The sequence below is a fragment of the Macaca nemestrina genome, chromosome 1 (genome assembly GCF_043159975.1).
Source record: "Macaca nemestrina isolate mMacNem1 chromosome 1, mMacNem.hap1, whole genome shotgun sequence".
NCBI lineage: Eukaryota > Metazoa > Chordata > Mammalia > Primates > Cercopithecidae > Macaca > Macaca nemestrina.
In genome coordinates this window covers 114599626-114609993 of record NC_092125.1, presented here as the reverse complement: position 1 = coordinate 114609993, position 10368 = coordinate 114599626, and positions in this window count along the sequence as shown.

The window sequence follows — 10368 nt, the reverse complement described above, 5'->3', positions numbered from 1 at the left end:
TCAGCCTCATTTTACCCAGCTCCTACACAAGATGGAGTTGCTCTGGTTCAAACGCCTCTGACACATATAATCCTTATTCCTTTGGGCCATTTAAGAGAAAACTCTATTACATCTGACATGGGCCAGAACATAAGCATCAGGGTATGGGAAAACATTTAATTATAAATAGTGAATTTGATAATAGAAGAAAAGTAATATCATAAAACTCGCTGATGCTAGTTTTAAAAAAAATTCAGTATTCTAACTATTTAAAGAGGCAGTTTCAAAACTTAATTATCTTTATACACAGTCTCTAATCTTAAAAAAGAAAATAGTGAATAACTCTCACAACCTAAGATGTCTCATACTAACTTAAAGTTTGAAACAATATTGAAAAGAAACATCATACATTTCTTCTAATGAAAACTGGGGCAAGTTATCTATTTTTTAATTAATAAAAATACACTTACATGTTTTCTCATCTGTAAACTGTGAATAATAATGTGTTGCTATCCTTGAGGCCAGATGAGTGTCGGAGGGTCTAGAAGGTATTTTGACACTCTTTGACAGTATAAGAGAGAGCTTTGCTTGCTTTCCTTTTTTTTTTTTTTATTATACTTTAAGTTCTAGGGTACATGTGCACAACGTGCAGATTTGTTACATAAGTATACATGTGCCATGTTGGTGTGCTGCACCCATTAACTCGTCATTGACATTAGGTAAATCTCCTAACGCTGTCCCTTCCCCCTCCCACCTCCCCACAATAGGCCCCGATGTGTGATGTTCCCCTTCCTGTGTCCAAGTGTTCTCTTTGTTCAATTCCCACCTATGAGTGAGAACATGCAATGCTTGGTTTTCTGTTCTTATGATAGTTTGCTGAGAATGAAGATTTCAAGCTGCATCCATGTCCCTACAAAGGACACAAACTCATCCTTTTTTATGGGTGCAGAGTATTCCATGGTGTATATGAGCCACATTTTCTTAATCCAGTCTGTCACTGATGGACATTTGGGTTGATTCCAAGTCTTTGCTATTGTGTATAGTGCCGCAATAAAAATACGTGTGCATGTGTCTTTATAGCAGCATGACTTATAATCCTTTGGGTATATCCCCAGTAATGGGATGGCTGGGTCAAATGGTATTTCTAGTTCTAGATCCTTGAGGAATCGCCACACTGTTTTCCACAATGGTTGAACTAGTTTACAGTCCCACCAACAGTGTAAAAGTGTTCCTATTTCTCCACATCCTATCCAGCACCTGTTATTTCCTGATTTCTTAATGATTGCCATTCTAACTAGTGTGCGATAGTATCTCATTGTGGTTTTGATTTGCATTTGTCTGATGGCCAGTGATGATGACCATTTTTTCATATGTCTGTTGGCTGTATGAATGTCTTCTTTTGAGAAATGTCTGTTCATATCCTTTGCCCACTTTTAGATGGGGTTGTTTGTTTTTCTCTTGTAAATTTGATTGAGTTCTTTATAGGTTCTGGATATTAGCCCTTTGTCAGATGAGTACATTGCAAAAATGTTCTCCCATTCTATAGGTTGCCTGTTCACTCTGATGGTAGTTTCTTTTGCTGTGCAGAAGCTCTTTAGTTTAATTAGATCCCATTTGTCAATTTTGGCTTTTGTTGCCATTGCTTTTGGTGTTTTAGACCTTTTTTGCATCTATTGCGATAATCATGTGGTTTTTTCTTTGGTTCTGTTTATATGCTGGATTATGTTTATTGATTTGCGTATGTTGAAACAGCCTTGCATCCCAGGGGTGAAGACCACTTGATCATGGTGGATAAGCTTTTTGATGTGCTGCTGGATTCGGTTTGCCAGTATTTTATTGAGGATTTTTGCATCGATGTTCATCAGGGATATTGGTCTAAAAGTCTCTTTTTTGGTTGTGTCTCTGTCAGGCTTTGGTATCAGGATGATGTTGGCCTCATAAAATGAGTTAGGGAGGATTCCCTCTTTTTCCATTGATTGGAATACTTTCAGAAGGTATGGTACCAGTTCCTCCTTGTACCTCTGGTAGAATTCGGCTGTGAATCCGTCTCATCCTGGACTTTATTGTCTGTTTGATTATGGGAGCTATTAATCTAACATTCTACTCCAGTCTTACCTCTTAAAATTCCAGGAAATAAAAATTTCTTTGAATTGGAGAGGGTAATTCAGAGGTCAGTGGATATTTTATAAAAATAATACAAGAAAAGAGAGATTTTTAAAATCTTCTTCTGTCATAATTTTTATGACAATGATCACAGTCAATTCTTTCCATTTACTTGCTGCTCAGTTTCTTAAGCTTCTCACCTCCAATGATCTTGTCTCCCACTCTTCTTCAGCCACTGACACACATGGTCACCCCTATGTCCGGTCATTATCAATAACTGAACACCCAGTATATTCTCAGTTTTAGCTACGGAACTCTCCAAACAGTAGCTTCTAACTCTCCATCTTACTTACTTTAGTACACTGACTCTTATCAATTTTTAATTTCACTAGTACAAAAACGAAACAAAACAAAGAAACAAAAACTTTGGATTTTCAACTTTCCTCTATCTTTGTATTTAAAATGTATGTCCCTCCTAACCCAGTAAGTTTTTTTTTAGTTTACTAAAAGTTTTAGAACCTTATCACCTAAGCTCCCTTCTAACCCAGTTTAGATACTCTGGGTCATCTTTATAATCACTGCTTTGTATAACACTGCTAACTCCCTTTGTCAATTCTACATTTATCATATCCTGCCAGACAAATTTCAACAATGATTAAATCAGGAATGCTGTCTACTCCACACCTGCCTTTATGCAGCTAAATATATGGAGAAAAGCATATGTCTAAGTTAATAATCTCATTCTAATTTTATGACATGTCATACTAGGAGAACCCTTATGCTACCTTGTAGTGCTACAGCATTTACTTAGACTCTACATTTCTACTCTTATAGATGCTATTGTTAGCCTTTTCTTTTCTCCTTTAAACCTCCATTATCCCCTCCTCTAAGTTTTACTCTCTATTGATGACCTTACTCCTGTTTCATTGAGAAAAGAAAAACAATCAAAAGAGATCCTTTAAGAAAAAAAGAACATAGAATTAACAAGTTAATAGTGAGGGGAAACAAAAATTTTTAAGTGCTTTGTCAAAACATTAACTATATTCAATAAAAATGGATTAAATGCTCCAATAAAAAGATAAAGGTGGTCAGAATGAAAAAAACAAACTAAACTACATGATATTTGCAAGACATACATTTTAAATACAGAAATAGAGGAAAGTTGAAAGTAAAAAGACCTAAGGAAAAATAGACCTTTGAAACATGAACTAAAAATATCTAGTATAGATTTGCTAATATCAGACAAAGTAAACTTTAAGGAACAAAGCATTACTAAAGATAGATATGTCATAATAATAAAAGCTTAATCCTAATAATATAATACAATTCTAATTTGTATGCTCCTAAAATACTCTCAAAGCAAATATTGTCAGAAATGAAGAATAAATATAAGTAAGTCTATAATGACAAATATTTCAGCATACCTCTCTCACAGATAGATCTACTATCTAAAATAGTAGGGTATAGAAGATTTTTATAATACAATTAAGAAAATGACATATTAGATATATAGAGAACATTATAACCAACAATTACAGAGTATTTATAAAAATGATATATGCTGGACCTTAAACAAGGCTCAGAAAATATCAAAGAAATGAAATCATTTAAAGTCCACATTCCAAACACAGTAGCATTATGTTAGAAATTTCACAACAAAAATATAAGTAGAAAACTACCATGCTTAGAAATTAAGAAGTTGAACTTCAGGACAACAATGAGATTAAAACAACAAAAAAAAAGAATTACAATAAAAATTTTAAAATAAGTTGACCCAAATGCTACTACCATATAGCAAAGCTTGGATGCAACTAAAACTGTGCTCAGTATGAAGTTTATGCCTGTAACGAGGGCTAAAAATCATATTTTCCCTGTATCCATCCTAAAAATTAAAAGAAAAATCAAGAAAAAAATCAAATTAAACCTGGAGACAGGACACATTTATAAAGATATAAAATTTTATATCTTTATAAAGATATAAAATTAATAAAATAGAAATATAAACATACAATAAAGATGATCAATCATACCAAAAATTTTTTTGAAAAGACAACAAAATTTGAATTAAATTAAAGCTGTTGTCAAAACTAGTCAAGAAAGAAGAGATAGAAAGGAAAAATGACCAATAGCAATAATTCAAAGTTAGATATTACTGCAAATTCTATAGAACTTAAAATATAATGAAAGACTATTATGAACAACTTTATGGCAATACATTTGGAAATGTAAAAGCAATAGACATTCCTAAACAAACTTTCTAAAAGAGACAGAAGAAAATCTGAGAAGCCTCTTATATTTAAATAATTGAATCTATAATTTCAAATTTATCTGTTCCTAAAGAAAACTTGAGGTCTAATTGTCTTCAGCAATGAATTTCACTAAAAAATTAAGCAAAATATAACTACTATCTTATATAAGACTTTCCAGAAAGTAGAAAAAAACAAGAAACAATTACTATCCAGTTTTATGAAGTCAGAATAATTTTGAAACCAAAGCTTGGCATGGATATTACACAATATTAAAACTACAAGCTAACTTCACTCATAAACATAAATACAGAAATATTAAACAAAATGTTTGTAATTTAAACGCAATTTTACACACCACAAGATACTGTAACATAACTAAACTGGATTTATTCCAGCAATAAAGGAAGGTTCTTGAAATGAGAGAAAAATAGAAAGGCTTGATAAACTTTCCATACATCCTGGCTGATTGGTAGACTGTGTGCCTATCCATTGCAAACCTAAAACTTCATGGAGAAACAATATAAGCTGTGGCAGCATTGAAAACTGCCTGAACCTTGTTCTATCCAGTGTAAACTCAAATCCATTGACAGAGAGTAGAAGCCTTAGTGGCTGGAAATGCTTCAGCAGAATCTCTTATCAATCATTGACTGGCCACAAACGTCTTCAGAAACAGGGATGATCCCCAGGAAGCAAGGCTAATTTTTTTTAAATTAACATTATTTTAATTTATAAATAATAATTTTATGCATTTATGGGGTACAACGTGATGTTTTGTTTTGTTTTGTTTTGTTTATTATACTTTAAGTTCTAGGGTACATGTGCACAACGTGCAGGTTTGTTACATTTGTATACATGTGCCATGTTGGTGTGCTGCACCCATTACCTTGTCATTTACATTAGGTGTATCTCCTAATGCTATCCCTTCCCCTTCCCCCCACCCCATGACAGGCCCCGGTGTGTGATGTTCCCCTTCCTGTGTCCAAGTGATCTCATTGTTCAATTCCCACCTATGAGTGAGAACATTTGGTGTTTGGTTTTTTGTACTTGTGATAGTTTGCTGAGAATGATGGTTTCCAGCTTCATCCATGTCCCTACAAAGGACATGAACTCATCCTTTTTTATGGCTGCATAATATTCCATGGTGTATATGTGCCACATTTTCTTAATCCAGTCTATCATTGATGGACATTTGGATTGGTTCCAAGTCTTTGCTATTGTGAATAGTGCCGCAATAAACATACATGTGCATGTGTCTTTATAGAAGAATGATTTATAATCCTTAAACTGATAGGAGTAGTGAGAGATGACATCCCTGTCCTGTGCCAGTTTTCAAAGGGAATGCTTCCAGTTTTTGCACATTCAGTATGATATTGGCTGTGGGTTTGTCATAAATAGCTCTTATTATTTTGAGATACATACCATCAATACCTAATTTATTGAGAGTTTTTAGCATGAAGGGCTGTTGAACAAGGCCAAAATTTGAAAGTAATAATTAAAAAATTAACTCAGCAGGAACACCAGCAACCAAACATTGTAGGGATGACGGATTCCACAGATCAGTCAAGTTTCATGGAAACAAAATAGCACCCTATCACCCATATACACACATAAACAGCAACAATAACAACACTCAAGGGAAAAAATCAGAACCAAGTTGCTAAATGTTCTGCTTTCAACACGAAATTGTGAGACACGTTAAGAAATAGGAAAGTGTGGGTCATACTTTAAAGTACCCAAGAAAACTGCCTCTGAATGTATTTAGATATTGGATTTAGAAGACAATGATTTTGAAGCAATTATTATAAATATGTATAAAGACTAAAGGAAACATTTGTAAAGAATTAAAGGAAAATATGGTGACAATTACTCGACAAATAGGGAATAGTGATAAAACATTGAATATATCATTAAAAAGAAGAAAAAGGATATTCTAGAACTGAAGGGCACTATATCAAAATATTAAGCTCACCACACAGACTCAACATTTGATTTGAGATGGAAATAGAAATAAGGAATAAACTTGAAGATAGATGAATAGAAATGACACAATCTGAATAAATGTCTTTTGTCATTTATTGTTTCTTTCAAAAGAAAAAAAATTGCACAATGCCTTAATTATAACACCGTATTGTTGAGTTTATAACATAGAGATGTAATATGCATTTGTAAAAAATAGCAGAAGAGGTGGAAAATCTAGGTATATTTCAGTAAAATAGCTATATTTGGTGCAATTAAGTTATTTCTTTATCTGAAATTGAGTGTGATAAGCTACATATTATAACTCCAAGAGCAAACTTTCAGATAACAACTCAAAAATATAATTAGAAAATTAACAGAAGAATTAAAACGGTACACTAAAAAGTTTTTGTTTGACATGAACACAGTGAAGGAGGAGCAGGGGGATTTAAAAGTTACAAGACATATTAGATACAAATAAAAATGGCAGATAAAAATCCAGCATTTCAATAATTATATTAAATGAGTGTAGACTACTTCAATCAAGTTAAACTCAGTTTTAAGAAACAAGATTCAACTATATGCTGTTTACCAGAGATAAACTTTAAACTCAAGACATAGCTTGAAACTAAAAATACAGAAATAGATATATCATGCAAACAGTAACCATGAGAGAGCTAAAGTGGCTATCTAATATCAGACAAAATAGACATAAAGACAAAAAATATTTCTAGAGACAAAGAGGAATATACCATAGTGGTAAAGGATCAATGAATTAGAAAACAATTATAAATATACACACAACAAACAATAAAGAGTAAAATATACAAAGAAAAAGTGACAGACAGAATTAAAAGAAAAATAAACAACTCAAAAATTAAAATGGAAAAATCAGTGCCTCACTTTCTGTAATTGAGGAAACAACTAGAACAAAAATTAGCAAAGTTATAGAAGATTTGTATGACACTATAACAAATATAACCTAAATGGCATTGACAAAACATATCACCCAAGTACAAAAGAATTCACATCTTTCTTAAGAACACATAAAATATTCTTCAGGATAAACCATATGCTGTGAAAGAAAATAAATCCCAACAAATACAAACGATTGAAATTATTTCAAGTATGTCCCCAAACCACAATGCAACTGAATTAAAAACCAATAACAGAAATAAAATTAAAGAGAGCCCTAAATATTTGGAAATGAAACAACACATTTCTAAATAACCCAAGGAGCAAAGAAGAAGTCACATCAGAAATTAGAAAATATTTTGCATCGAATGAAAGCAAAATCACCACATATTAAAATGTATGGGATACAGCTAAAGCTGTGCTTAGAGGAAAATCTGTAGCTTTAAACACAATATTAAGAAGCAAAAAGTTTTCAAATAAATGTGTTCACCTTTGAAACAAAATAAGAACAAGTTAAATGTAAAGTAAGTAGAAAAAAGGAAATAATAACGATCAGAGAGAAAATAAATGAAATAGAAAAGAGAAAAACAACATAGAAAATAAATGAAACTAAAAGTTATGCCTAGAGAAAGGTAAAAAAGAATTGATAAAACTTTAACTAGGCTGATTAAGATAAAATAAGAGAAGAAAACGTTACCAAATTTGAGAATTAAAGAAGGGATATTACTACCATACCTACAAAAATTAAAAGAATCATAAAAGAATATGAACAAGTCTTTGCCAACAAATTAGACAACTTAGGTGAAATGGAAAATTCCAAGAAACCTACACATTATAAAAATGACTTAAAGTAATAGAAAATCTGGGTAGATCTATTATAAGGAAATAAATTGAACCAGTAATTTAAAATCTTACCAAAATCTAAAACCTAGGCTTAGATGGCTTCACTGGTGAATTATTTCAAATATTTAAAGAAAAAGTCCAATTCTACACAAACTTTCTTAGACAATAAAAGGGAAGGAAACACTTCCAAATTCTTTTTGTGAAGCTGGTATTAAACAAAGGCAACTATAGTAAACTATAGTTTACTAAAAACTATAGTTTTTTTTTTTTTTAACGTACAGACTAAAATTCTTCATCAACATAGACACAAATATTCTTTACGAAATATTAAACTGGATACAAGAACATAAAAAAGAATTCTGCAAAATTCCAGCTGGTGTCATACTTAATATTAAATGCCTGAATACATTCTGTCTAAGATCAGGAACAAGACAAAGATGTGCATTGTCACTATTTATCTTCAACATTATATTGGAGTTTTCAGCTTATGAAATAACACATAAAAAGAAAAGCCATCCATCTTGAATATATTGAATAGGAAGAAATAAAACTATCTTTTTATCTAGATTACATGATGATCTGTAGTATCAAATCTGATGGTATCTGCAAAAAAGCTAATAGAAGAGGTTAACAGGTTTGCAGAATACAAGATCATTGCACAAAAAATTAATTATATTTCTATATATTATGAGTGAATAACTACAAAACGAAACCAAGAAAACAATTTCATTAATAATAATTTCAAAAAATAAAATACTTGGAAATAATTTTAACAAAAACAGCACAAGATACAAAAAATATAGATCATTGCTGAGAGAAATTGAAGATTTAAATAAGTAGAGAAAGATTCCATATTCATGGTTTAGAAGACTCAATATTGTGAAGATAATAACTTTGCTAATATTGAATCTATAGTTTCAATGTAATTCTAATATAAACGCTAGCAGATTTTATTGTAGAAAATGATGAGCTGGTCCTAAAATTTATATGGAAATACTAAAGACCCAGAACAGCAAAAACAAGTTTGAAAAAGAAGACTAAAGTTTGAGAACTCACACTACCTGTCTGCAACACTTACAAATCTCTATTAATCAAGGCAATGAGTATAGCTGAAATAAAAAACATATGAATCAATGGGACAGAATAGAGATTCTAGAAATAGACAATATGCCTGTGGTCAAATGATTAGTTACAAAGGTACCAAAGGAATTTAATGAAAAATAAAGTTTTTTTCATTATCAGTGTGGAATAATTATACATCTATATCCAAAAGAGGAAAAAAAGGATATTGAACCATATCTCAACCAAAATTATCTCAAAATGGATCATAGATCTAAATATAAAACATAAACCTATGAAAATTCTAGAAGCACACAGAAGAGAAAATCATTGTGGCTTTGAATCAGGCAAAATTTTAGACACAAAAATCATGAATCAGAAGATAAAAAAAATCTTAACCAAGTAAAAATAAATCTGAAAGACACTGGGAAGAAAAAAATAATTCACAGCGTAGAGAATAATTGCAAAACATACATCTGATAAAATTATATAAGGGGCTCTCAAAACTCAATAATAAAATAATTCATTAAAAATAAGCAAGTGATTTCAATAGATACTTCACTAAAAATCGACACAGTTAGCAAATAAACAAATGAAAAGATGATCAGCATTATTTATTAGGCAATTTCATATTAAAACCACAATTATATCCCAGTACTTCCTACTGAATGCTGACATGGATATAGGGCATCTGAAAGTTTCATACACTACTAGTGGAAATGCAAAATAGTTCAGTAACTTTGGAAAACACTTCAGCAGTTTCTAATAAAGTTAAATATAAACTGCTATACAACCCACCAATCTCTCAGCTATTTATTTACTCAAGAGAAATAAAGATACACATTTATACAAAAACCTGTATATGAATATTTAAACATCTAGATAGCTCTATTGACATTTACCAGAAACTGGGGGAAAATAACCAAATATCCATCACCTGGTGAATGGATAAACAAAACTGTGATGGTTCTATCTACACAATGTAATAGTCTTTACATTGAGTGTTTACAATGTAAGATTCTTTTTATATGTTCATATAATTTATTTCTTTTTATTGCTTTTTACTTTATTGCCCAGCATTGGACCAACTGGCAAAAGAGAAACATAAATATAATGTAAACATGAAAATAAATAAATTATAAATACTGGATGTGTGCTCATTAACACATGTCTGTTACACACAGCTGTAGTTTATCACAAAGTGGCTTTTGTTTTTTATTTTTCTCATATTCTAGCTTGGAATTCCTATAGTGAGGTTTGTGGC